Here is a 24,415-nt window from a genome sequence, read left to right on the forward strand (position 1 = left end):
CCTATTGCATTTGCACCACACATACACACAAAGCCACACACACACACAAAGGAACACACACAGAGCCAGCCGCACACACAGAGCCAGCCGCACACACACCCACACACACACACACACAGAGCCAGCCACACACACACAGCCAGCCACACACACACAGATCCATCCGCACACACACACACACACACACACAGAGCCAGCCGCGCGCGCACACACACACACAGCCGCACACACACACACACACACACACACACACACACACACACACACACACACACACACACACAGAGCCAGCCAAGGCTGCAAAGAAGATAAAAAGTAACTGGGTAATATAAAGGAGGTACAGGAATATGAGTAGTAGAGATTGAAATGGTGTGTGGCACATGAAGAGGTCTGGCAACAGGTTATGAGGTAAAAAGGCTGAGTGGGTTTTAAGGAATGGGTGGGATCTGCAGAGTGGGAATGAAAGTTGTCATGGGTGGAAGCAAGGAGCCCAGGCTGGGGGTCAGGATGAAGGGAAGAATAGCAAGCGACACAGAAGGCAAGGAGCAGCATTAGCACTCCATGTGACCTCACACTGGACAACCGGACAGAAACCGCAAGATTTCCAGCCCACAGATTTACATATTCTGCGCACTAATGCACCCATCACTGGAGAGACTAAATTGCATGCATCCTAGCATCATAGCGCAGACAGCAATGGGGAGGGGCAATGGAGCAAAGAGGCGGGAGATATTACCTCTAGCAATGGAGGAGGGGGCACAACTGGGTGCCCTGGGCCATTACCTAGAGCAAAATGCGAGCGGGGTGCATCGCCTGCAGCAACGGGGGAAGTGGTGACGTAGCAGGGGCAGACGGAACTGTAGTAAAAGGAGGCAATGTTTGGGGGCGTGGAGTCACTGAACCTGCTGCACTATCGGGTGCTATGCACCTGACCTGATGACGTATTCCGATACTTCAGATTGTGGTCGAGTGCTAAGTGCCTGTTTCTTGGCAGCAACACGTTGTGGGTTGTGGGCACTCAAAACAACCAACAAGAGAGAAAGGGTCAAAAAGCCACTCTTGTACCCCTTACAAACGATATATATACCAATCAACATAAGAGTGTCAACAAAACTAAAGTAAAAAGCAAAGATAAAAGACAAGAAAGGTTCATGGTGTCATAAGTTTACTAGCACCAAAATAGATACCAAGTTAGTATGGAGGTGAAATACACGTGCTCAGTGTAAGCTAAAAGGACCCTCAGGCCCCAACTCAGAGTTGGTAGCCAGTTGTCTTCATTGGGTCCCAGGTAGTAGAAAAGAAATCAGAATTGGTGATTAGGGTGAATTAAAAAGAGTATGGACTACTCCTCCAACTGAAACAATTCTTTTTAATGAGAGGGTAGTTCTAACTCCGTTAAAACCAGTGAAACAAAGCGGACTGATAAGTGGTTGTGTTAATTTGAACCATAAAGTCCTAATAATAGAAAAAGAATGGTCAACATGTTTCTGCTAGCAAGCCAAAGATCAGCTTAGCATTCGTCAGGACCAAAAAAGAAATTCTCACTCCATGGTAGGCACACGCTAAGGCGTCCGACCTTATGGGGTGGGAAAAGAAACTATTACAACCTTATCTGTAAAAGTTCATGTAGGGATTTCTTCCTGTGGCCTCTCCGCATTATGGGAGACCAGGAAATCTGAAATGTAGAAATCAAAACAAACCTATGTAATTTATAATTATGGGTATTTAGACATTATATAATTGTAAACACTTCTAGACACGTGTATACATGCTGTATAACCTCACAATTTTATCTTCTGTAATTGCAAAACTGTCCATTAACAAATAGATGAATGCTATAGACTGTAGCAATATTCATGGCATAATATTCCAGCCCCACTCATAGTCTGCCTTAAACTGGTGTGTAAAAATATTCTGTACACGTTGTTTGGCAGCCAAATACATCCTAGTATAGAAAGTGCTCGTTAGGAATTACTAGCAGTTAAAAACACCTTTAGAAAAAACGGAAGGATCAAAAGGTCCGATCGCACTCAGAGAAAAAAGCACTCACAGTTAATTAATGGTGAGGGCGCCCCACGGGCTTGCGGCAGGGGGATTTCTTCACGCCCAGGCAATCTAAATGTAAACACAAGGGAAACGGTGATTTTATTCCTATGCACGGCTCGGGGTGTTTATTACAGCAATTATTAAATTATTTCCAGTCAAAAGGCCCCATCGGCCCACGGACAACCTACTTGTATCTGGGCGACTGCCCGCCGTCAAACCTACGGTGTTCACATCCGCCGCCCGGAACTACAAGCGGGCCGCAGCGGACGTGGTTAATAAGTTAGAAACGTAATCAATGTGGCTTGCGGTCACGTGACTGTCGTCATCACTTAGGAATCTTAAAGGGGCCTCTCTATTTACTTGCCTATACGTCAATGTTACAAGTACATAAACATCAGTTTCGAGGCTAGAATGATATATACGGGTTGTAACCCCCGAGAAACGGCCGAACAACCATAGCAGGATGATGTTTTATTTATCAACCGAACCCACTTTGGAATCATGTTCTAAACAGATATATATATATAATAAAATAATGTCGCCAAAGATATTTAAGCTACACAAGTCATAAAACACAGTAGCAACAAAGCATATAACCAGCCTTATTATTCTCTTTTAGAACAACTCGGTAAATCAAGGCTATGTGGTAACTGCAATTAGGGGCAGAAGGATGGATTAGCGCCATCTAAGACTTCTTATTCTGCTAAATGGAAGAGGTTTGTGGGCTAGGGAGGACAGCAAGGGGAACACTAGATCATCTCCGCATAACTGACCCCCAAGGTATGTCATCGTTAAGGCCATGTGTGTGTGTCAAAAGGCGATATATCCACCTTTGTTCCTTCTCTGGCCTGGACGCCGATCAGCACCGATGACACCGTCCGCACGATGAACTCCATCCACTCCGGATCTCCGACCGACCCCTGCCCTCACCACGTCTTCAACAAGGCCGACGCTGTCATCGCACCCCACCTGCGGGACATCATCAACACCTCCTTCGACACCGCCACCTTCCCGGAGGGCTGGAAGCACGCCGAACTCAGCGCTCTTCTAAAGAAACCAACAGCGGACCCCACCGAACTCAAGAATTACCGCCCCATCTCGCTCCTCCCGTTTCCAGCCAAAGTCATCGAGAAGACCGTCAAACAGCTGGCCGCCTTCCTCGAGACGAATGGATCCCTCGACCCCTCACAGTCTGGCTTCCGAGCCAACCACAGCACCGAGACCGCCCTCATCGCTGCCACCGATGACATCCGAGCCCTGATGGACAACGGAGAAACAGCGGCCCTCATCCTCCTAGACCTCTCCGCGGCATTCGACACTGTCTGCCACCGCACCCTAGTGCAGCGCCTCAGCAGCGTCGGAATTCAGGAGAAGGCACTGGAATGGATCGTCTCCTTCCTCGACGGAAGAACACAGAGAGTCCGCCTACCACCGTACAAGTCAGAGGCCACCGAAGTCATCTGCGGCGTCCCTCAAGGATCCTCGCTGAGCCCCACCCTCTTCAACGTCTACATGAGCCCCCTCGCGCCCATCGCACGCCAACACAACCTGAACATCATCTCCTACGCCGATGACACCCAGCTGATCCTCTCCCTGACCAACGACCCCGCCGCGGCCAGAGCCAACCTTCACAAAGGGATGAAAGATGTAGCCGAGTGGATGACGACCAGCCGCCTGAAACTGAACTCAGACAAGACGGAAGTCCTCATCCTGGGCTTCTCGCCCTCCGCCTGGGACGACTCCTGGAGGCCCCCCGCCCTGGGCACCGCACCCACACCGACAGACCACGCACGCAACCTGGGCTTCATCCTGGACTCCTCCCTCTCCATGACCAGACAAGTCAACGCCGTCTCCTCGTCATGCTTCAACATCCTGCGCATGCTACGGAAGATCTTCCGGTGGATCCCCACCGAGACCAGGAAGACGGTCACCCAGGCCCTCGTCACCAGCCGACTGGACTACGGCAACGCCCTCTACGCCGGAACCACCGCCAAGCTCCAGAAGAGACTCCAGCGGATCCAGAACGCCTCAGCCAGACTCATCCTCGACATCCCCCGACGCAGCCACATCTCCGGACATCTGAGAGACCTGCACTGGCTCCCCGTCAAAAAGAGAATCACCTTCCGTCTCCTCACCCACGCACACAAAGCCCTGCACGATCAAGGCCCGAGCTACCTCAACAACCGCATCAACTTCTACGCTCCCAAACGCCACCTCCGATCAGCCAGTCACGCCCTCGCCGCCGTCCCCCGCATCCGAAGAGCGACAACAGGAGGAAGGTCCTTCTCCTACCTGGCCGCCAAGACCTGGAACTCCCTCCCGACCGACCTGCGCCTGACCCAAGACCACCTCTCCTTCAGGAAGAAGCTCAAGACCTGGCTGTTCGAGCAGTAGCAGCACCCCCCCCCCCCCCCCCCCCCAAGCGCCTTGAGACCCTCCGGGTGAGTAGTGCGCTCTATAAATGTCCGTGATTGATTCTCAAACAGGCTGCCTTCATTGGTAGGATTCAGTTGTTCTATTACCACCCATCTAAGATCATTGGGACAGTGGCCACGTTCTAGGAAGTGAGTGGTTAATTTAGTGGTGCTTCTACCACACCTCACATTACTGCGGTGTTCCCCATTCGCATTTTGATCTTCCTGGTGGTCATACCCACGTATCTGAGACCGCAGGGACAAGTAATCCAAGTAGATGACATTACTTGAATTACAATTAGTGTGACCTCTAAGATGCCATTCTTTTCCCTCTTCTAAGTTTAAAACTTTAGTTGTTGTCGTGAGGTGGCAAACGCTGCACCCCCCACATGGGAAATGGCCCGTTACAGGTGGTAGGCCCCATACATTCAATACAGTCTGTTCGTGTGTTGTCTAATCAATTCTGGGGCGAGTATGTACGAGAGAGTCACGCAAACTTCTTTCTCGTTTATAAGAAAATAGCGTTTTTTGCCATTTTCGACCATTGCTTGTTAGAATGTGCCAATGCTTCCCAATGCAGCGACTCACAGCATTAGAAATATTGCTGTAAGTGGTTACACAGGTGAGTGGGATTTCAGTTTCAGTCTCTATGTTATGATCTTCCAATAGAGCCTCCCTGTTGTTGTTTCTCGCTCTCTTTCGACTTTTTTGCAATATTTTCTTTGGGTAGCCTCTCTGTAATAGCTTAGTGGTTAGGTCTTCTGCTTGGGTATTGAAGTCACTGAGACTACTACAATTTCTACGAACTCGTAGATATTGGCCGAAGGGTAAATTTTCCCGTAACAGGCGCGGATGGAAACTGGAGAAGTGTAGAAGGTTATTTTTACTGGTAGGTTTGTAGTAAGTTTTACTCGTTAGATGGTCACCTTCCCTAGTTAAAGTGACATCCAGGAAGACAATGGAATTGGGGTCATATTGATGAGTGAATCTGAGGTGAGGATCGCAGGTGTTCACCCAATCAAAAAAGGCTAGAAGGCTATCCTCAGATCCTTTCCAAATTAAAAGCACATCATCAATGTACCTCTGCCACAGGATAACATTGAGAGCGTAAGGATTGGTAGTGGTCAGGATATGCGTCTTCTCAAAGTTGTAAACATACAACCCTGCAATACTTGGGGCAAAAGTACTGCCCATCGAAGTACCAGTCTTCTGCAGATAGATAGTATCTTGATATTGGAAAAAATTGCGTTTAAGAGCTAAAGTAGCGCAATCAATGACAAAAGTCTTGGGAGGTGGTATATGTCCAAGTGGTCTGCTCGAGGACATCGGCCAGGACCTTCAAGGTAGCATCCTGCGGGATGCAGGTGTATAAACTTTCAATGTCTAGGGAGACCAAGTAGCATGGCTCCTCTGGTAGCTGGACATTGAGTAACATTGAAAGAAGGCTTTTGGTATCCTTGATATAGGTACTGGTGGATTGTACCAAAGGCTTGAAAAAGAAATCGCAATATTTAGAGAGTGGCTCCAGCTGGGAACCGATCCCCGACACTATCGGTCTTCCCGGAGGTGGAACCCGATTTTTATGGGTTTTGGGAAGCGTGTAAAAATAAGGGACTTTCTCCTCTGAGTTGGTCAGGAAATCAGCTTCCTGTTTGCTGATATAGCCATCCCTTTCCGCTGTCATAACCAATTCCAATATTTCGTCTTTCAGGAAAGGGGAGGGGTCCTGTTGGAGGATGGTATAACTGGTAGTGTCACCCAGGAGTCGTCTGCATTCCTGGTCATAGGCAGCGGCATCCTGGATGACAATGCCACCCCCCTTGTCAGCACTCTTGATGACAATTTCTGTGTTCTTCTGTAAGGATTGAATGGCTTTATACTCCCCTGCTTTGAGGTTCTTAAAGGGAGTAGGTTCTGTCAGAGCCTCAACTTCGAGGAACACTGCTTGCTCAAAAGCTATTATGTCAGCAGGCACTAAATGGGTAGGTGGGGTAAAAGTAGACTTTTTCTTGAAGGTTGTGTCACTTATTGGAACATGATTGGTTGTAGGGTCGTGTTGCTCAAAGAATGTTTTCAACCTGAGTTTCCTAAAGAACTCACCAAGTTCACATTTTAATTTAAAGCAGTCTAGACGAGGGGTAGGTATAAAACCCAAACCCTTTCCTAAGACAGCGGTCTCGTCCGGATTCAGGACAATTTTCGATAAGTTTGTTATTAGGGTTTTTGGTTGCTGGGTCCCGCTCTCTGATCCTGGGTTTTGCTCCGCGTGTTGTCCCCTACGGATTCTGTTGGTCCCCAGTGTACTTGATTCCCTCCTCTCCTCTTCCCCCTGCCTCTCCGGCCAAAACCTAAAAAAGGCTGGGGATACATGTTCTGCTGAAAATGTTGAGGTGGTGGAGCAAAATGTGGGTTCCAACCAAACTGAGGTGGGAATGGAGGTTGGTTGAAGGGGTTCGGTTGATAAGCACCCTGTCCTTGTTGTGGATAAGGAAACCAATGTGGATTGTACTGATTCTGATTCTGTCTGCCTCTGCCTCTGCCACGTTGTCTATTCCCTCTGCTACCAGTACTTGAATTACTGGAGTCTGAATCATCAGCGGTATTAGGATCGTAATTTGTACGGTCAGGTGGAGTATAGTCTTGACTGGCATAGGGGTAGGTTTTGTCATATGACCATCTTTTCAGATCTTTTTGGAACTTCACTACCTTAGATTGTGTAAGGTTTTCTTTATATTCATTGAGTTCCTTATTAAACTCCTCAAGTTTCTTTTTGAAACCTGTGATTGTTGTCTTAATATGGGTTTCTGTAGCCTGTATGTCAATTAAGAGGGCTTCTGACAATCGCATTGCAGTTTTTATAATTAAAATAGCCCAATCATGCGTGCAATGCCAGGCGATTTGCGCCCATTCTTTCCTGAACACACTGTCCTCTAAGAATATCCGAGGGGCATTAGTAACTAATAGGCCCATGGGGGCCATTTTATTAGTAAGGCATTCTTTCATCATTGTTCCGTGTAGGATGGCCCTAATCCGACTCTTCTTCTGCTCACCCAACTTGTCCCAATCAGAAGTTTGTGATATAGACTGGGCTACCAAGGGATCGGCGAACAGTGAAGGGTCACTTAGTATGGCATCTGCCTCCTCTCTGGAGTACGACAGGCCTGATGCTTCCATAGTAAAGGTATAAACGATGCACTTTCAGATGGATGTTTTATTAAAAAATTCTCTAGACTCTCGCAGCTGCACGCTGCTGAATCAAAACAACCAACAAGAGAGAAAGGGTCAAAAAGCCACTCTTGTACCCCTTACAAACGATATATATACCAATCAACGTAAGAGTGTCAACAAAACTAAAGTAAAAAGCAAAGATAAAAGACAAGAAAGGTTCAAGGTGTCATAAGTTTACTAGCACCAAAATAGATACCAAGTTAGTATGGAGGTGAAATACACGTGCTCAGTGTAAGCTCAGCAGCTGTATGCTGCCCTCACCATGCACTGCTGGCGTGGTATGGGCGGGGCCTTCTTCCTACGCACCCCTCTCCAGGAGGGTGACACTTTTCCAACGAGAGGGTTGATAGATGGCGGACGGCAGTCTATGAGGGGTGCTGATTAGCAGGCATCTACAGAAAATGTGTGTTTTGTTGAGATGTTTCGTGGCTTATGCAACAAAATGAACAGTTACAAGAAAGGAAAGTAAGGGTGCATTGGGACAGACCCCCAAAGTAAGCACTGCGGGTGGCAAGGGGTGGGGGGGGGGCGAGGGGTATCACAGGTGGAGAGGAGAACACACAAGCAGGCGGAGGCATCTAGGGGGAAAGAGCAAATGCCCACCAACTAACTGTGACGTAAAGGGGGAAACATTCATAAGTGGGGTTCCAGGTGGGCGTACACAACAGCCCTTTAGCAGAAAAGTTTGGGGTGGGTTCCAGTACCCTAAAAAGAGGGGAGTGGGAATACTTGCACGACTAAAGAGAGCACTATTCGGCGAGGGGGGGGGCTCTCACAGAGGGGCGTCGAGCGGATACACTTGTGCCAATGAAACTGCATTGTACGGCAGGGGGTGTAGGCAATAGGGCCTGCGTGACCCCACTGCCATAATAACATTACAGGAATCCATCACCACCTCAAATTGGAGACATCCTGTTACACATAAAAACGCACGCGGTTTTTCTGCGGCACTGCCCCCCAAAGGGTCCCTCGGATCAGTGCGCCCGGAAGGTCCCTGCAGACCAGAGGTGATTGCAGTCAACAGAAGGGAGCAGGGGAGGAAAGTGCACCACACGGGAGTAAACATCTGCCATACAGTGCAGAGAAGCAGAGAATGGGGCCTGTGAGCACTTACACCACCGATGGGAGTGGAACTGGCAAAAATCAAGGGCCGAGCAAAAAACTATTTCCAAGCTTCTGCCCCCCCCCTCCCCCCCTCCCCCCCTCCCCCCCCCCCCACACACACACACAGACACACATTCACTCAAAGGAATGCGACACCGCCCCAAGGAAACATCACACTCTCCAGCTAGGTAGCACCCACACATGCTCACGTAAAGAGGTCCCTCGACAGCACGCCCTATGCACCCAAAAGTAAAGAAGAGCAGTTTTGCAGCATAGAAGTCTTCTAGATTCACCAGGTGCTCTATGGGGTGGGTACGACAGGTGGAGGGAGGTGTTGGTGGGGGAGATGCAGAAGAGTGGGGGGCCGTGTCCGGGTAGAGGTGCAATGCAGGGGATATGTGCAGCCGCGAGGGACCTCCGATGGTGCCACTCAGCAGGGAAAGACTCGGAAGCTGCTGCACCCACCCTCTAGAGAGGGGGGCTTGGGGGGACATGATATTACAGAAGGACGAAAAACCGGGTGTCGTCACAGTTCAATCTGTCTCTCTGCCGATGACGTCACAAATGAGGCTTGATTACTGCAGCAAGATATCTGCCTGCGGATTACACCACAGCGGGCAACGCCTCCACTATTTTGTTTTACTTTAAAATGCTTATTTTATTTTAGGGATGTAGAACGCAAACTTCACGATATCACTGTCTAGCAGCCGTTCTGCGAATAGTCGCTGTCCTCCAGTCTCTGCCTTGCTGCTTTGGGAGAGGCAGGCTGCATGCCGGGAGTGCCTCCCGAAGTGCCCGGGGGGGGAGAGAGGCTGTGCCGAAGGCGGTATACATGGCAGAGGCTCGGACCCATATGCCTGCGCCCAGGCATGGTGGCTGTCACCCGCGGGTGAGTCCCTGCCTCCTTCATGCACTGTGCAGCCGCAGGGGTGTTACCGGGTACCACGCCGAGCTCTCGTCAGCTGCCCAGCAATCTCAGGCACACTCTGGAGCTGGTGGTCGTCGGGTGAGTAGCTACAAGCCGCAAGTGTCAAACCTGCAGCAAGCGGCGTGCGGGTGTGCAAAGCGCCTTTAACAAAAACACCTGGAAGTGAACCGATGCGGTAACCAGCTCAAAGCGTCCGAATATTTCTTCAGAAATGTCATGCTGCTTGCATCATGCTCTTCGCGTAATATGCATAGAGCCTGCGTCCCTGGAAAGCCACTCGTGGGTGTCTTATTTTCTTCAATTAGCCGCACTCCGACTCCGAACTCGTTACCGTGCTGGATGGCCCACTGGTCGGCCTGGAATGAACAAAACACCTAAAAGAAAAAAAAGAAAAAAAAACCCGCCCACCGCCGAGATGACGGGCACAGAGGGGAGGAGAGGGGAAAAATCGCGGGAACACCCACGAATCTGGTCCGGCCTTGACGGACAGATCCGGCTTCCAATGGCTAGCCTCCATTTATGGAGCTAGCCAATGGAAGCCGGGGGACGTTCCCATAGCCCATATTGTAAACATTAGATTTCGCCTGCGCGAACTGCTTACGCAGTAACGCCAGGCGAAACCTAAAAAGGGGGTCTTGGGGGGGGGGGTCTCCCCCCAAACAAAAACCCCACCTGAAATCATGTCAGAATGAATGAATGAATGAAATGTAACTTGTATTGCGCTACTTAGCCCAAAGGGCGTCAAGGCGCCTAAACCAAAGAGAATCCAACATAGCAAGCTTATTGATAGGCCTTAATGAAACACCACGTTTTTTGTGTTTTTCTAAAAAGAGACAACGAGGGTTGTAACTTTATGTCAGAGGGAAGAGAATTCCACAAGCGAGGGGCCACGGTGGCAAAGGCCCTACCGCCCCATCTGACTTTCCTACTACGCGGGATGCACAGCAAATTCATGTTGGAAGATCGAAGGCTCCTGCTAGGAGAGTAAGGAGTTAGCAGAGAGCCTAAGCCATCTGAAGGACCAGCCAGAAGCGCTCCAAAAACCAGACATAGGATTTTAAACACAATTCTTTGCTGGATCGGGAGCCAATGGAGCGTCTTCCTGGCTAGAGTCGCCGAGAAAGACTTGGGAGCGTCCAACACAAATCTCGCGTCGCAGCGTTCTGAACGCTCTGAAGGCGTTGAATATCGCCCTTATTGATGTCTGCATACAGAGCGTTGCAGTAATCTAATCGGGAAGACACCAACGCAACTACAGTCTGCTTACGTGCCTGAGGGGAGAGATAATGAACAATTCTCCTCAGAATCTTGATGACTCCCCAACAGGTAGCCACAGTTCGGTTTACCTGAAGGTTCATAGTCAATGAGGTGTCAAAAATGACACCAAGATTCCTGGCAGAAGGCGAAGGAGTAGGACAAGCTCCCAAAGAAGGAGGCCACCACTCATTGAACCAGACATCCTGGTCCTTACCAAAAATCAGCACCTCGGTTTTATCGCCATTCAGCTTTAGGGAATTTTGAATCATCCATTCTGCAACTACTTGCATGCAGTTCCTAAAGCTGGACGCAGTGGTGCTGACCGAGTGGGTCAGGGACACCATAATCTGTGTATCATCTGCATATGATACAACCTCCATCCCCTGCGATTTAACTAGCCTAGCAAGTGGGGCCACATAGATATTAAACAGGGTTGGGCTTAACGCCGACCCTTGAGGCACCCCACATAGCAACGGTTTAGCAGGGGAGAGGAACTCTCCAAGCTTCACCCTCTGCTCCCTGAGTTCCAAGAAGGAAGATAGCAAACTCAGCGCTGGACCCTGCAACCCAACCTCCCTCAGACGAGTTGTTAAAGTCGAGGGAGACAGGGTGTCGAATGCTGCCGTCAGATCTAAAAGGACCAGCAGGGTAGACTGTCCTTGATCAACCTTAGTTCGGATATTATTCAGCACCACCGTTAGGGCAGATTCCGTACTGTGTGATTTCCTGAACCCATGTTGGCACTGGTCCAGGTAACCAGAGGAATCAAGAAAAGTGGTGAGATGCGAATTAAGGTGAGATTCCAGCATCTTAGCAGGGGCCAGGAGCAGAGAGATGGGCCTAAAGTTTTTCAGATTTTATGGGTCCAGAGTAGACTTTTTGAGAAGGGGCTTGACAATCGCCTTTTTCCAGACAGCCGGAAAGGAACGCTGAAGGATAGCGCCATTCATCACCTCCAGTAATGGTGGTAACAAGATGTCTTTACAGTCCCTCAGAATCTTTAAAGGGCATGGGTCCAAAGGAGAGCCCGACTTCGTTTTGTTCAACAAGGAGTCAAGGTCTTCTAAAGTAAGAAGGGGAAAGACTGAGTGTCTTATCCGATTCTCTCGACCCTGGCTCTATCCTATCTTGGATAAGGCCAGGATTATCATCAAGAGTCCTTCTCTGTTCTTCCAACATAGTGTAAATATCCACAATTTTGAAGTGGAAGAAGTCAGAGATCCTGTTGCAGAGATCTTGCGAACCTACGACTGGGTCAGGTTCCTGTAAGGAGCACAAGGAATCAACAATCTTAAAAAGCTCCCTAGGTGAGGAAAGGGACATGGTTCGCTTTGAGAAAAACTCCTGTTTTTCCTTGATGATCATGGCCTTATACTCTCCCAGTAGCCGTTTATGGCAATCTCTATCAGTCGGCTTCCAGGATTTCCGCCATTTCCTCTCCTGCCTCCTGCACTTCTGCCTCAAGAGTCTCAAAGGCTCAGTGAACCATGGGGCAGAGGGTTTAGCCCTTGCTGAGTAGCAAAGGGAGGCAGGGGCCAAGACATCAACAGCTCTCGCGAGGGAGATAGCGAGCTCCTCTGCGGCAGCACCAGCATCTCTAGAAGCCAGATTAGTCACAGATCCTATTAGAGGGGCAAGTGTCTCATTCGTAATATTCCTAAGGCATCTCTTAGGGATTCTGTTGCCAGAGACCAGGGGAGTCCGGGGTCCTAGAGAGAAAGTCAGCTCTAAGGGCACGGCCAAGTGATCAGACCAGACCAATGGTACGGGAGGACCAGAAGAAAGCCTGGGGTCGTTGGAGAATACCCCGTCCAGGATGTGCCCTGCCAAATGGGTAGGGCTGGTCACCAGCTGAAGAAGACCACATGCCGTAAGAGGGCCCGTCAATGAGAGAGTGTCTTTAGAACTCAGGTCATCGAGATGGAAATTCAGATCCCCTAGAATAGTAAAATGATGTTTGCCGAAGAAAGGTTCCATAATTCTAAACAGATCATGACAGAAGTTGGATCTAGGCCCCGGGGGTCTATAAATGAGAAGACCCGAAAAAGATGTTGAAGGGGAGGAGGAAATGCAGAAATATATAGCCTGAAAGGAATCAGAGTGCTCAGAGAGGATTTTTATCCTACATACAAAAGAGGATTTATAGAGGATCGCCAATCCCCCGCCTCTGCGTTTGACCCTATCAAATCTATGTAACGCATACCCTTCCGGGACGGCATTCAGCAGATCAGGACCGGATGAATCCGAAGCCCAGGTTTCCGTTATGAAAACCCAGGCGGGATTCCTAGCCGATACAAAGTCATGAAAAGCGATATTATTTTTGATGAGCGAGCGAGCATTAATTAAAAAACCCTTTCCGAGGAGAGGGGGACCCCATCAATAGGGGGAGCTTGTACACTTCCAGAAGAAATAGGATGGGAGTCGCTGTAACAGGTAGGGCAGAAGAAAGAACTTACCAGGTTCTCAGGAGTGGATTGATGATGACAGGGTAAGGGGGAGGGTTTCAGGGCAGTCAGGTCAGCATGGGAACAAGAACAAACAACAGGCCCGACGGCCGAGGAAACATCATGTAGTATGCAGGAATCGTCCAACAGCGCGTCCTCAGCGCAGACGGGCGCAGACGGGCGCAGACGGGCAGAACTCTGGCAGAGATCCGGCAGAGATCCGGCAGAGATCCGGCAGAGATCCGGCAGAGATCCGGCAGAGATCCGGCAGAGATCCGGCAGAGATCCGGCGATTCCGCTGCGCGAGACAGCTGCGCGTCATTGTGACCTGTTCAAATACACGCCTAGCGTCCTGGTGACCACTAGACCGTCACCGCGTGAGAAATGCGCCGCCGGGCGTCCCTTTACCCCCCCAATATGGCCGCCACCAAGCAGCTTGCTCGGAGTATCGGGAAAAGGACCCGCCAAACAGCGGTGGATACACAATTATGCTGCGGGTAAGTGGACAGTGCAAAATATGATGCTTTGTTTAAGGCAATCTGCTTCGTTTAAGAGGAAACAGAAAGAAACTTCCGCTTCCTCTTAACGACGTACAACGTCACCACGCAAGAATTAGAGGAAAAGGTTATGCGTTGAAAAAAACATTCCGTTGTAACGCATGCGTGGTAAAGGTATGCGTTGCAACGGAATGCGTTGTAAGAACATACAACCATTCTTATTGTCCTTAGTGACCGGACTACTGCTGTGTTTTTGTGATTCTCAGGTACTCATGACTGGAAAGAAAAAATGTGCTCTAGCACGTACCACAGACTTGGGTGCCATTTAGCTAAGACAACAGGTTCACGTTTATCTGCTTAAGAGCGAGCCTCGCACTTGAAGCAGAAATCACAAGTGATCTGCAAAATGATCATTGCCAGCTTGATCATCATATGGGTGAACAGCTAGCAACCTCTCAACTGCCAGAGATACTTTTCTGGCAGTGCCTTCCATGACTTCTCTGCATGACAGGCAGAGATATGGTGTGGGGTTTATGGTCTTTCAATGCAAATGGTTCAGGAGCAAGCTGAACAAGCAAGATGGGAAAATCAAACAATGACAATGTGATTTGTAATGGATCGCTGCCACTAGATCAGTCACTGGTGTCATTGACAGACATGGCTCCTCTTCTGTCATATAAGTGTATTATGAGGAAAGAATGCCGATCCCATGGTGGAGACCACAGCATCGGTTAAAAGGTGAACATCCTAGCGGATACATCGCTCTATCAATATCAGTAAGGAGAATTGCATAATTCTAATATCTCAAAACATTTCAGGGTTCTGCAAAAAGAGCAAGGTACTGACAGCACGGGAGGTTTTTTCTAGATGGGGTGCAATTGATCGATTGGTGGCGTGTTAAAGGGGATTGACTTCCTGAGACGTGTATGTTCCAAATCAATGGCACAATGGATTATGCATTAGTGTTTACTGTTGACCTAATATTAATGTAGAAAAGCATCAGTCTCTGATCATGCTGCTAGCACGGTACGTTAGTCAGCATTTAGAAACACAAGAGCATTCATGATGGCTTCATTCTTCATTGTACACAGAAACAGTCTCACTTTTTTTGCAGCAGGGACGAAGAATTTATGGATGCCAGCTGGTTATCAACAACAACTGAGATCATGTTATGCATGGCACGGAGACGACAAATAACATGTGCTATTTTTTTTAAGCTATGGTAGCTGAATGCATTATAATTTAAAAACAATATAGTATATGTGGGCATTTGTTTACAAAAGATCTGTGGAGAAGTAACTAAGGGACATCTTAATAGAACGCAGAAAAGCAACTATCCTGGTCTATTAAGGAGGTGCGAGGAGAAGCATAGGATAGAGAAATTTAACAACTTTAAAATTCACATGTGACATGCGGGAAACTAGTTATATTGAAGTATATTTGATGCGGCTTTATTCTACCGTATACCGCCAAATTAAACTCTCCCTTCTGTCCGCTTTGCTGTACAAGGATCTATGCAGGTAGGGAAAACCTTAAATATTTTGGAGGCAGATGGGTAATATGTTTCACTCGCTCCGCATAGTTTTACCATTGCAATCTCCACATGCACTTTCGTAAGACACAATATTCAGTTTAAAAACTTTGCTCTGGTCTGGTAAACTGCCATGAGTATCCACAGCCAAATGACCCGCCTCAAAACTCCACACTAAGGGGAATTGGCAATACTACACACTGAAAGGTATGAGAAATGTGAGGTTAGAACACTCACAGAATGTTGCTCTGAGTTCTATTTAGATTAAATTTTATGGGGACTGACCCGACCTAGGCAATGCCAAAAGATACTACTATGAAAAAAAATTCTGCACAATTAATATACATGGAAATTGCATCACCAGGAACTAAAAGATTACTATGATCCCCATTGACAGCAGCAATAGGTAACCAAGACTTCTCTCTTACTTACAATGGCTTTTCACAAGAGGGGTCCAAGAGACACAGACCAGCTTTTATCCTCAACCCCACCACCCCCCACTTCGGACTTAGATGGCTTTAAACAATCCTTTCGCAGCACAGAGTAGGAACGGTTATTGCTACATCCATATTCTACACAGGATCACAAACACAAAAGTCTAGGAACTGAATTCTAGACATTGAATGGCAACAGAGCTCATCTTCACTCAGCCTTCTACTCAATGTTTTGTAATCCAGAGTGAAGTGGGGCGAGTATGTTTTGAACAATATGGCACGGTATTGTTGGAAGTCAGAGACGTCATCCACCTGGATGGGTCTTGGTCATGATGTAAACAATACATATCGGCTGCACCCAAAAGAAGGCCCATAAAAATATCCTAAAACAGCCCTGTCCCAGGACCCACGAGTTGTCCTGCTGGGGGCCAGTAGACCTGAGCCATTTTCAGACTAGATTCTTGATCACTAAAGTTACTAGCTTCTTGATCACCAAAGTTCTGCTGACATCTCGGCTTACATTTGCCTGTCAGACGAAGCCACCTGCCAAGACCGTACTTGCTATATAGTGGAACAAAATGTATCAAGCGGGAAAGGCACATTTCATCCTATTCTCAAATGCATGACATCCTCTCTAGTCACATAGGATTCCGTAGTGCTATTTAATATTTACATGGCTCCTTTAGCCAATCTAATTCATTAGTTTGGTTTCAGAACAGTAGAATATGCTGATGATACTCAGATCGTTGTATCGATCTTCAGCAATGTGGATGAGGTCACTGACCGGCTTAATAGGTGTATGATAGCCATTGTCAGCTGGATGAGTGGCAATTGCTTAAAGATAACCTTCCAAAAAACAGAGGTTCTACTTTTCGGGAAAGAGGTTTCATTTTGGAATCATTCATGGCGGCCGCAGACTCTTGGCCCTCTTCCTTTACCAGTCTCTAAAGTAAATAAAAAATCTAGGTGTTGTATTCTATACCACGTAATTTGTAGATCAGATTAACAAATTGACATCATCATGTTTCTTTATAATAAGAATGTTGAGGAAGGAGTTACCTTTTATTCCTCCAGGCTTGTAATATTCAGTGGTCAGCTCCCTAGTTTTATCAAGGCTTGATTATTGCAATGCCATATATCTGGGTATTAAACAAAATCATTAAACAAGCTCAAAGTGTTCGCAACATCCCTAAGATCAAGTCCGCAACAGAAGCACTGGCAGTGGTCCACTGGCTCCCTGTCAGGAAAAGTATCGCCTTTAAGGCCATATCTCTCATACACAAAGCTTTGCAAGGATCAGAACCAGAGTGTCGTACAAGTAAATTCAGGCGGCACGCTCCAAAAAGATGGCTATGATCAGCCTCCTTAAGCTGAGGAATCACTCCTAGAATTTAGACAGAAGCATAAGTGGCCGCGGTTTTGTCTACTCCGCTTGTAATCTTTGGGCTAGGCTGCCCCCTGCATCTAAAAAGTCAGGCCAATTTTGTTTTGCTTTAGTAAGTATTTGAAAATTTGATTGATTTCACTTTCTCTAAGGCCTACAGCTCTCATTTTCATTGATATCAGGTCAGACGTAGGATTATGCTAGCGCCAAGATGCCCGAGGGCAATCATGCACTTTAGAAATGTTTAATCAAATCTAAATCAAATAGTGCCCACATGCAATTAAGGTAACTTCTTGAAACCAATTTACCCCTGACATATATACCATGCCGTAGTATCCAGTATTTAGAGTGCACTGGACATTAGGAAAACAACCTAAATCATGAAATATCGTGGCTACTGGGTGTGCTGCACCTTACAGTTTCTCGCCTTACTAGATCAAAACAGCCTTACATTTGCCCAACAACTTGATTTTTTTTTATAAACTCAATGCTTTAAAAAAAAAAAAGGCTTCAAGAATGAGTTGAGAAAGTGAATAGATGGTGGTTATAGAACAGTAACAAATAATCCAAGGGTGAGAGCAAAGTCTGTACGAAGCACAATATGGAGCAGCAGCATGGGTAGGTGTGGGCAAAATAATGCCCACCAAATCTGTGAAATTTTGGAATGTCCAATTATGCAAATTTTCCTACTGTACAATTTTGCATATTGTTATCGCAAGAGGCTGGGAAGCACAGAACATTTTGGCGGGAGACATTCTTCTTGAACCACAGTCCTGCCATTAACTGACATAAAATATATGTACACAACATATGCATGCCCTTAAGTAACAAAATCTTGACGGATATCTGCAACTTGCGTTTTGAACCTAAAGTCTAATTTTATTACATGTTGTCAGGGAAAGTTACACAATTTAGCACATCAACTAATAATGGACTGACTAGCCGGACCTGAAGGAAAGATTTTAAAATCAACCTTTATCTTCGACCTAAGAAATGTAGGCTTTCCCCAGTGCCAAATAGCAATGCTTTTTAAGTAGCCCTTGTATTTTGTTGTGGTTGAATGTAGGTTTAAAATCTTAGTAGGCTACCTAGAAAGTAAGTAGGAAATTAATGAGGATTAAGTCAGAGGTATTAAAGTGAATGCTGGGAATAATAACATCCACAAAATGTGTTGAAGTTGATCAGCACTTTTTAGCAACTATCCTTTTAGAAGAAAAATATCTGCAAATATAATGAGATTATGACACTTATCAGCTGTTCTAAACAAGGGATGCATGCAAGGTTTTCTTGCTATTTATTAAAAAGGCGATAATCATTATTAAAGTTCAATACAAGCGGTTAGCCAATTTTCTACTAGACAAGATTAGCTAAATATTTTATCTTCCATGAAGAACAGGGATACCTTAAAGTTTGCATTCAGCCTACATGTACACCCTGCCTCGATGTTCACCCCTCTAGTAATAACATGAGTGTGCCATCTATTCAGTGCATTCCTGTAATGTTCTAAAACTTGCCATCTTTTAGGATCACGTAGCAATTACGGGGGACATGTGGCAAAATCTCTCTAATCTCTGGGGGCTCCTTGGTTTATATCTAAAAAGCTTCTGGGATGGAACCAAAACAAGAGGGTGGCATTAGTAAACTCATATTGCACAGGCACAGAGTAGCCCTTATTCACTTGTGGTGCTTGACCATCCAGGGCCCAGCCACTTAATGACCACAATTTAGAATCAATAAAAACACAAAATGGCAGAAGCACAAACTATATTGTAATATGAAATAATACAGGTTCAATATTATCCACCAAATTATCTCACATTCAACATGTTGGACTATGGTTGAGGCCTTCGTTAATGAGTACACTTGAATTCCCACTACTCCAGAGGGGCCTCCAGACAAGTAAACAAGCTGAACACTCAGGTGTTACTGCATTGCAGGTAGCACATCACAGGGTTTGTGATAAACCTATTTTGTGGCAAATTGGGGTGTTTAAGAGGAAGATCTGGTTAAACTGACCAACAATGACGTCTTAAATGTTGCTAGGAGTATGGAAACAAAATACATCGATTAAGCAAAAAAGGAGTTTTAATGTTAACATGAGAAAGGCCACATATATTCACAACTCAAGGAAACCGAACGAAAAGATAACAGGACTGGCATCTTAAAAGACACACTTGGTTTGTTTTGTGGTTCGAGAATAACGATGCATTGTTTGGTCAACAGTTATGTTGTTTTGTCTATGGAAAGGGTAGCTGGTACGGCAGTGTGTGAGAAAGGAAAATAAGTAGAAGACAAGCGGAAAGCCAGGGCAGCAAAAGAGAGCACAAATAATAAAGCACCTTTTGACTCAGAAACATGAAAAATAATAAGAATCTAATAAATTAGTAAACAATAGCTATCGATGTAGCCACCACTCAGCAGTGTTAAACATTGCAGGGTCAGGAATTCGGGGACAGTCCAAGTACGGTTGCCATGGCTTGCAACAAAATAATGAACACACTGAGCAAAGAAATGCAGCTTTTCATTAGCACCCAAGTGCCAGGTTATGGCCAAAAACTTCACACAGACGTGCGAATTCAAACGGCATGTGGAAATGTGGTGCCTCCGGCATTTGTTTTCATCCCATTGGCACAGAAAAATGTATTCGACTTTGTAAATCTGAACAGTGAAAAATCTAAAATACCCAGACGAGGCCTACATGGGCGTCTTCCGTCACGGTTAGCTTAATTGGGAACATGATTAATGCATTGTTTCCCCCGTAGATGGTGTTAATTGATAGTGGCAAGAAATCCCGGGTGTTAGCCAACTATGTGCTGTGGCTTTCCCATCCAATGTAGTCATCTCCTTTTGAGGGCTCCCTAGTGGCTCTTGCAGCCTGCGTGCCAAAACGGTTCACACGCATTTTATTAAAACTTAATGATTATCGACAGGAAACAAAACGGGCTCAGGCAGAGTGGCAGGCTGGGGTATTGTGCGCGGATATCTGGGCGTGCAAAAATGCGGTTGCAGCCATCAATAGCGCGGGAAGGTGTAGTGCAGCCTGAACCTTGAGGGTTGGTGTGTGAGCTGTAGTCAGCACCGAAACATCGCCTCTGGTTCCACCACCTTGTAGGCGGTGTAAGAACCATGCATGTATACATGCAACCGATCTCACAGTGTAGATGCATTGCTGGATCGTCATGCATTCAGGGGGCGTAGCTCCCGATAGTGCAGTTGGTGCGGTGGTACCGTGTGTAAAGTGACAATCCAATCCAATTTTAGTTTACTTAATTCCCAACTCTGAACAGTGAGGCTAAATCCCTTGCATAATGTATAGCCCACTGCACAGCTACTGGATAAACAAGCAATGGGGGGGCTGTGTAGGGACATGTGAATGCTTCCCAGAGGCTTAGTCATCAATATTGCAGCAGGTGCAGTGGCACCGGGGGTACAGGAAGTGACCGGGAAACTCATCATCACCCGACACAGACATTGGGCCACATTCCTTGCGTGTATTTGGACCTCAGAAACAATGCTACACTTTTTAAGTGTGCATTCGCAAAAAGGGTTATATTAGCCGACCGGTGAAAAGGGTCATGGCAGTTTTATCAAAAATGTGGTATGGAGCGATTCCCTTTGCAAGTAAACTCAAAACGCCCAGCAGGCGAAATAATATACGACGCTTAACCTGCTACAAAAAAGATGAGCGAACACGAAAAGTTGGTAAATACTTAAACACGTTTGTCCCTACACGAGGGTTATTACAAATCAGCAGTAAATAATATCCTCTTATCGTTCATCACGGGATGTTGTGCTATTGTAACTAGATGTGAAAATTTACTGAAAAGGGGAGTCGACCTCCCAGTGGATTCCAGGGTAAACAACGACGATTTGTTTACGTTTTAAACAACGCTGTGCTGTAAAGCTAGCATGTCATGGTCAGGTTGTTTGTTTTAGGAGGGCCGGTCTCTCCTTGGCAGCTGGAATAGCAGCTTGGCCAGACTGGGGGAAGGGAGTGTACTGTGAGAGCTTGGGGTAGGCTCTGGGTTGGTCATGTCCTGTTCTTGGTTTCTCGCCCACCTCGAGCAGCAGTGCCACATGGCGCTATCTGCCCCATCTCTGCCTGCACAGTGCTTGCTCTGTTCCCGCCCTAAAGTGTACACAAACAGTCGAGACGTGTTGGTGCGCAGACTGCGGCGGTGCCTGGCTCCCGGGCAGGCCGGGGCAGGACACACCGGCTCCCGGGCAGGCCGGGGCAGGACACACCGGCTCCTGAGGGGGAGCAGGCGGTCAAATGGGTGAACGCCGAGCAGGAGCCGCTCCGCTCTCACGCCAACCGAAAACCCCGTTCCATACTGAGGTGCCGAGACCAACTCCATCACCTAGTGACGCCGAGTGTGGCCTCGCGTGATTCTTGTGGAAAAACTATAATAAAAAAAAAACACCAGAAGAGGCTTGAAGGAGCGGAGTGTGGATGTGTAATATGTGGCACGCCCTCCGCATACATGTGTGCGGTGGCACAGTGCTGGAGAAGGGGCGGCGAACGGCTCCGGGGAGCGCTCCGCCAGCGCCCGCTGGAGGGGTGGGGGGTGCCGCTGCAGCCCCCTTCCAGCCGGCGAGCTGACCTGGCTGAGCTCTTCCCGTGCATTGCTGGCATTCCTGTGCACAGGCAGAGGGAGCCAGGCGCTCGCCCTGCCCTTCCCTTCCTCCCTGGGCACACATGGGCACACCTGCACTGGGATCACGACCAATCGGCGGCCCCAGCCCCCCCCCCATCAAAAACCTCTGGATCCGCTCTCGGCAAGGCCTGCCCCCTCCCCGGAAGATCCTCAACTTCCGAGAGTGCGGCTGCAGCGGCGGCCGCCGAGAGACCTGCAGTGCGCCCGCCTCACCTCGGTCGGAACAAGCCGCCCTGCGGCAGGGGCGGCGCGGAGCTGCCCGGAGGCTGGGAGAGAGCACAGCGGGGAGAGATCACACCCACCGCAGGCACAGGAAGACCACAACTGCTCCAAAGGACAGGAACATGCAGCAGAGCTCTCACAGAGGTGCACATTTCACCCCCTCCACCACTAACTTACAATCACCATAAACACAGTTCCATCCCTCAGTCAGGCAGGTCACCAGCAGCCTTCGAGCAGGCAGACACCTAGCATTTCTAACAGTGTATAGCATGGACATGGTGCTGGCACAGGCGGTCATAATACCCACAATGAGCTGGCGCCCATGCCCTGGCACGAATCATGTGCATACTACACAGTTTCCCAATCAGATCACCGGAAAGTCAAAACCACTCACTGCAGGTACCTGCCGATCATTTTACAGAGAATCAGAAATTCTCTCAAAAAAATGAAAGTCACAGCAGACTGCCAGTTCCGCTCGTCGGGCAGACATTCGGCTTCAGGCACTCACCTGGCAGGTCAGGCCGTCCTCCACTCCGCTCCCCGAGGGATCATGGACGGCTCCCGCTGGTAAAGCGGCATGCACATGCAAAGATGAATGAACACACATGGAAACCCCACACCGAGCCCGACGGGAAGCGACCAAAGCTGGAATCCTATCCGGTCTCCATGGTACGCAGAGGAACTGGAGTCCTCCTCCCTATCCACGGAGCTTCGGAGAGGGAGGCGGGAGCGAGTGGGCGTGGTTTGTGATGCCATGACGTTCCCTTTCGCAGCGTGGCCGCGCGATTGGAGGAGCGCGATAGACCCCAGATTCATAACAGGGAAGTGCCTCTCTGCCTGACTGACCAATGGCCGAGGGCGGCGGGTTGCCATAGTGATGGATGCTGTTTAGCAGAGCGCGGTGATAGCTCCAGGAGTCTGGATCTGCAGGGATCCGTGGCGAACCCTGAATATGTCGAATGGTAGCCCCGCTCGACACACAGAAAAATTCAAATCTGTGCCTATCCAGCTCTCTGCCTTTGCACAGGAAAGCAGCCGTCTCTCCCTTTGGCGCAACAGCAGGTAAAGCATGATGGCAACCTCCACTCCGTGTTGTTGTTTAAAAGGGGCCATCGGGTGAATAATTTATATGTCGCAATACCCAAGCTAACATCATCACAGGAATATCCCGGAAAAATGTTGGTTATTTTTAAGGGGGCAGCATTGGATGAAATTGATAAACTCTTCTCGCTTAATTTGATGGCCCCTCTATGAGTCCAGATAGTGATGTCATGTAACCTCTCTTTCCTTCGTGGAATACTCAGGGGCTGTAATGTATTCATGATCAGTGGTACAACCCAGCTTCGCTGAACTATGCTTCATCGCAGTAATATAAAGTAGGGTCCACCACCTGAAAGGCATTTACCTCTTTGGCAGGTGCTGGAGAGAACAAGCATGCCGCCTTATCTTCCCAATCCAACCCTGGTCTGTCTTTCATCCCCTCAAAGTTCCAGCTCATGCGCCTGGGAGCGCTCATACAGTTTTGTAGCCACAATACCTATGTGATCCTCGCGGGCTAGATCTACAACCCACTTCCTCAGAACTTGTGGGATGACCAGTTGAGTCTCTTGGAATGTTTACTCATTGTTATGAATGCTCGTTTGGTTAGCTCTTGTCTGAAATTTTGTAATTCTTTGACAGCTGCATTTACAAGCCTCATTCCTCACCAATAGTGGGCTGAGAAGTCATATTTGTCAATGGAAATATCAAGAAGAGTTCAGCAGGATTAAGGTGTGTTGCGGCTGTGTGTGGAATCAGTAGTTCAGCAGACTTAGACCACATCTTTCAGTACAACTTGGCGTCTCGGCCTCGGGCAGGGCTTTAAGTGGGATGAAAAAACTGGGGGGGTCTCTGAAAGGGGCGTGGCCAGTGTAATTAGGGGTGTGGCTTTAAAACACTCACACTAAAAATATATGCTTAGCATAGTGTGCCGCCCGACTTGTTTTTTGCTGTTTCGGTCATGGCATCCAGACATGTGATACAACAAGTAACATCATACGTACAACAAGTAAGGACTATTGGCTTTGTCAATGGTTATTAGTTGCAGAAGATAAATAAGCTGCAACTATGGCTTGTGATATTGATAAAGCTTCCAATTAAAGCCCTGGTGACCCTACCACAATGTTGCTGCTCTTGCGTTTCAGAAAGAGAAGGGACATCCAGAAAGAAAATGACTCTTTAAAGGATTTCCCTTCCCCCACAACGCTCACCTGGCATGACGTCATGCCA

At 47.8% G+C, this 24,415-nt stretch overlaps 2 protein-coding genes across 5 annotated transcripts in view; one reads left to right on the forward strand and one right to left on the reverse strand.

The window, feature by feature from the left end:
* The window catches only part of PKP4 (plakophilin 4), a 771,376-nt gene extending 748,492 nt beyond the window's left edge, over positions 1-22,884 (reverse strand). For 3 of the 4 annotated variants that reach the window (XM_078681705.1, XM_078681703.1, XM_078681702.1), the window contains exon 1: positions 22,656-22,872. The gene's annotated coding sequence lies outside the window, so the exon portion shown is untranslated. Of the gene's footprint in view, positions 1-22,655 lie in introns of all 4 variants that reach the window. The other variant, XM_078681704.1, reaches the window with a different exon arrangement.
* A 95-nt stretch (positions 22,885-22,979) lies between these two features.
* The window catches only part of CCDC148 (coiled-coil domain containing 148), a 1,212,845-nt gene continuing 1,211,409 nt past the window's right edge, over positions 22,980-24,415 (forward strand). Inside the window, exon 1 of the mRNA XM_078681707.1 lies at positions 22,980-23,209. The gene's annotated coding sequence lies outside the window, so the exon portion shown is untranslated. The remainder of the gene's footprint in view (positions 23,210-24,415) is intronic.

This window comes from Lissotriton helveticus, chromosome 3_1 (assembly GCF_964261635.1).
Source record: "Lissotriton helveticus chromosome 3_1, aLisHel1.1, whole genome shotgun sequence".
NCBI lineage: Eukaryota > Metazoa > Chordata > Amphibia > Caudata > Salamandridae > Lissotriton > Lissotriton helveticus.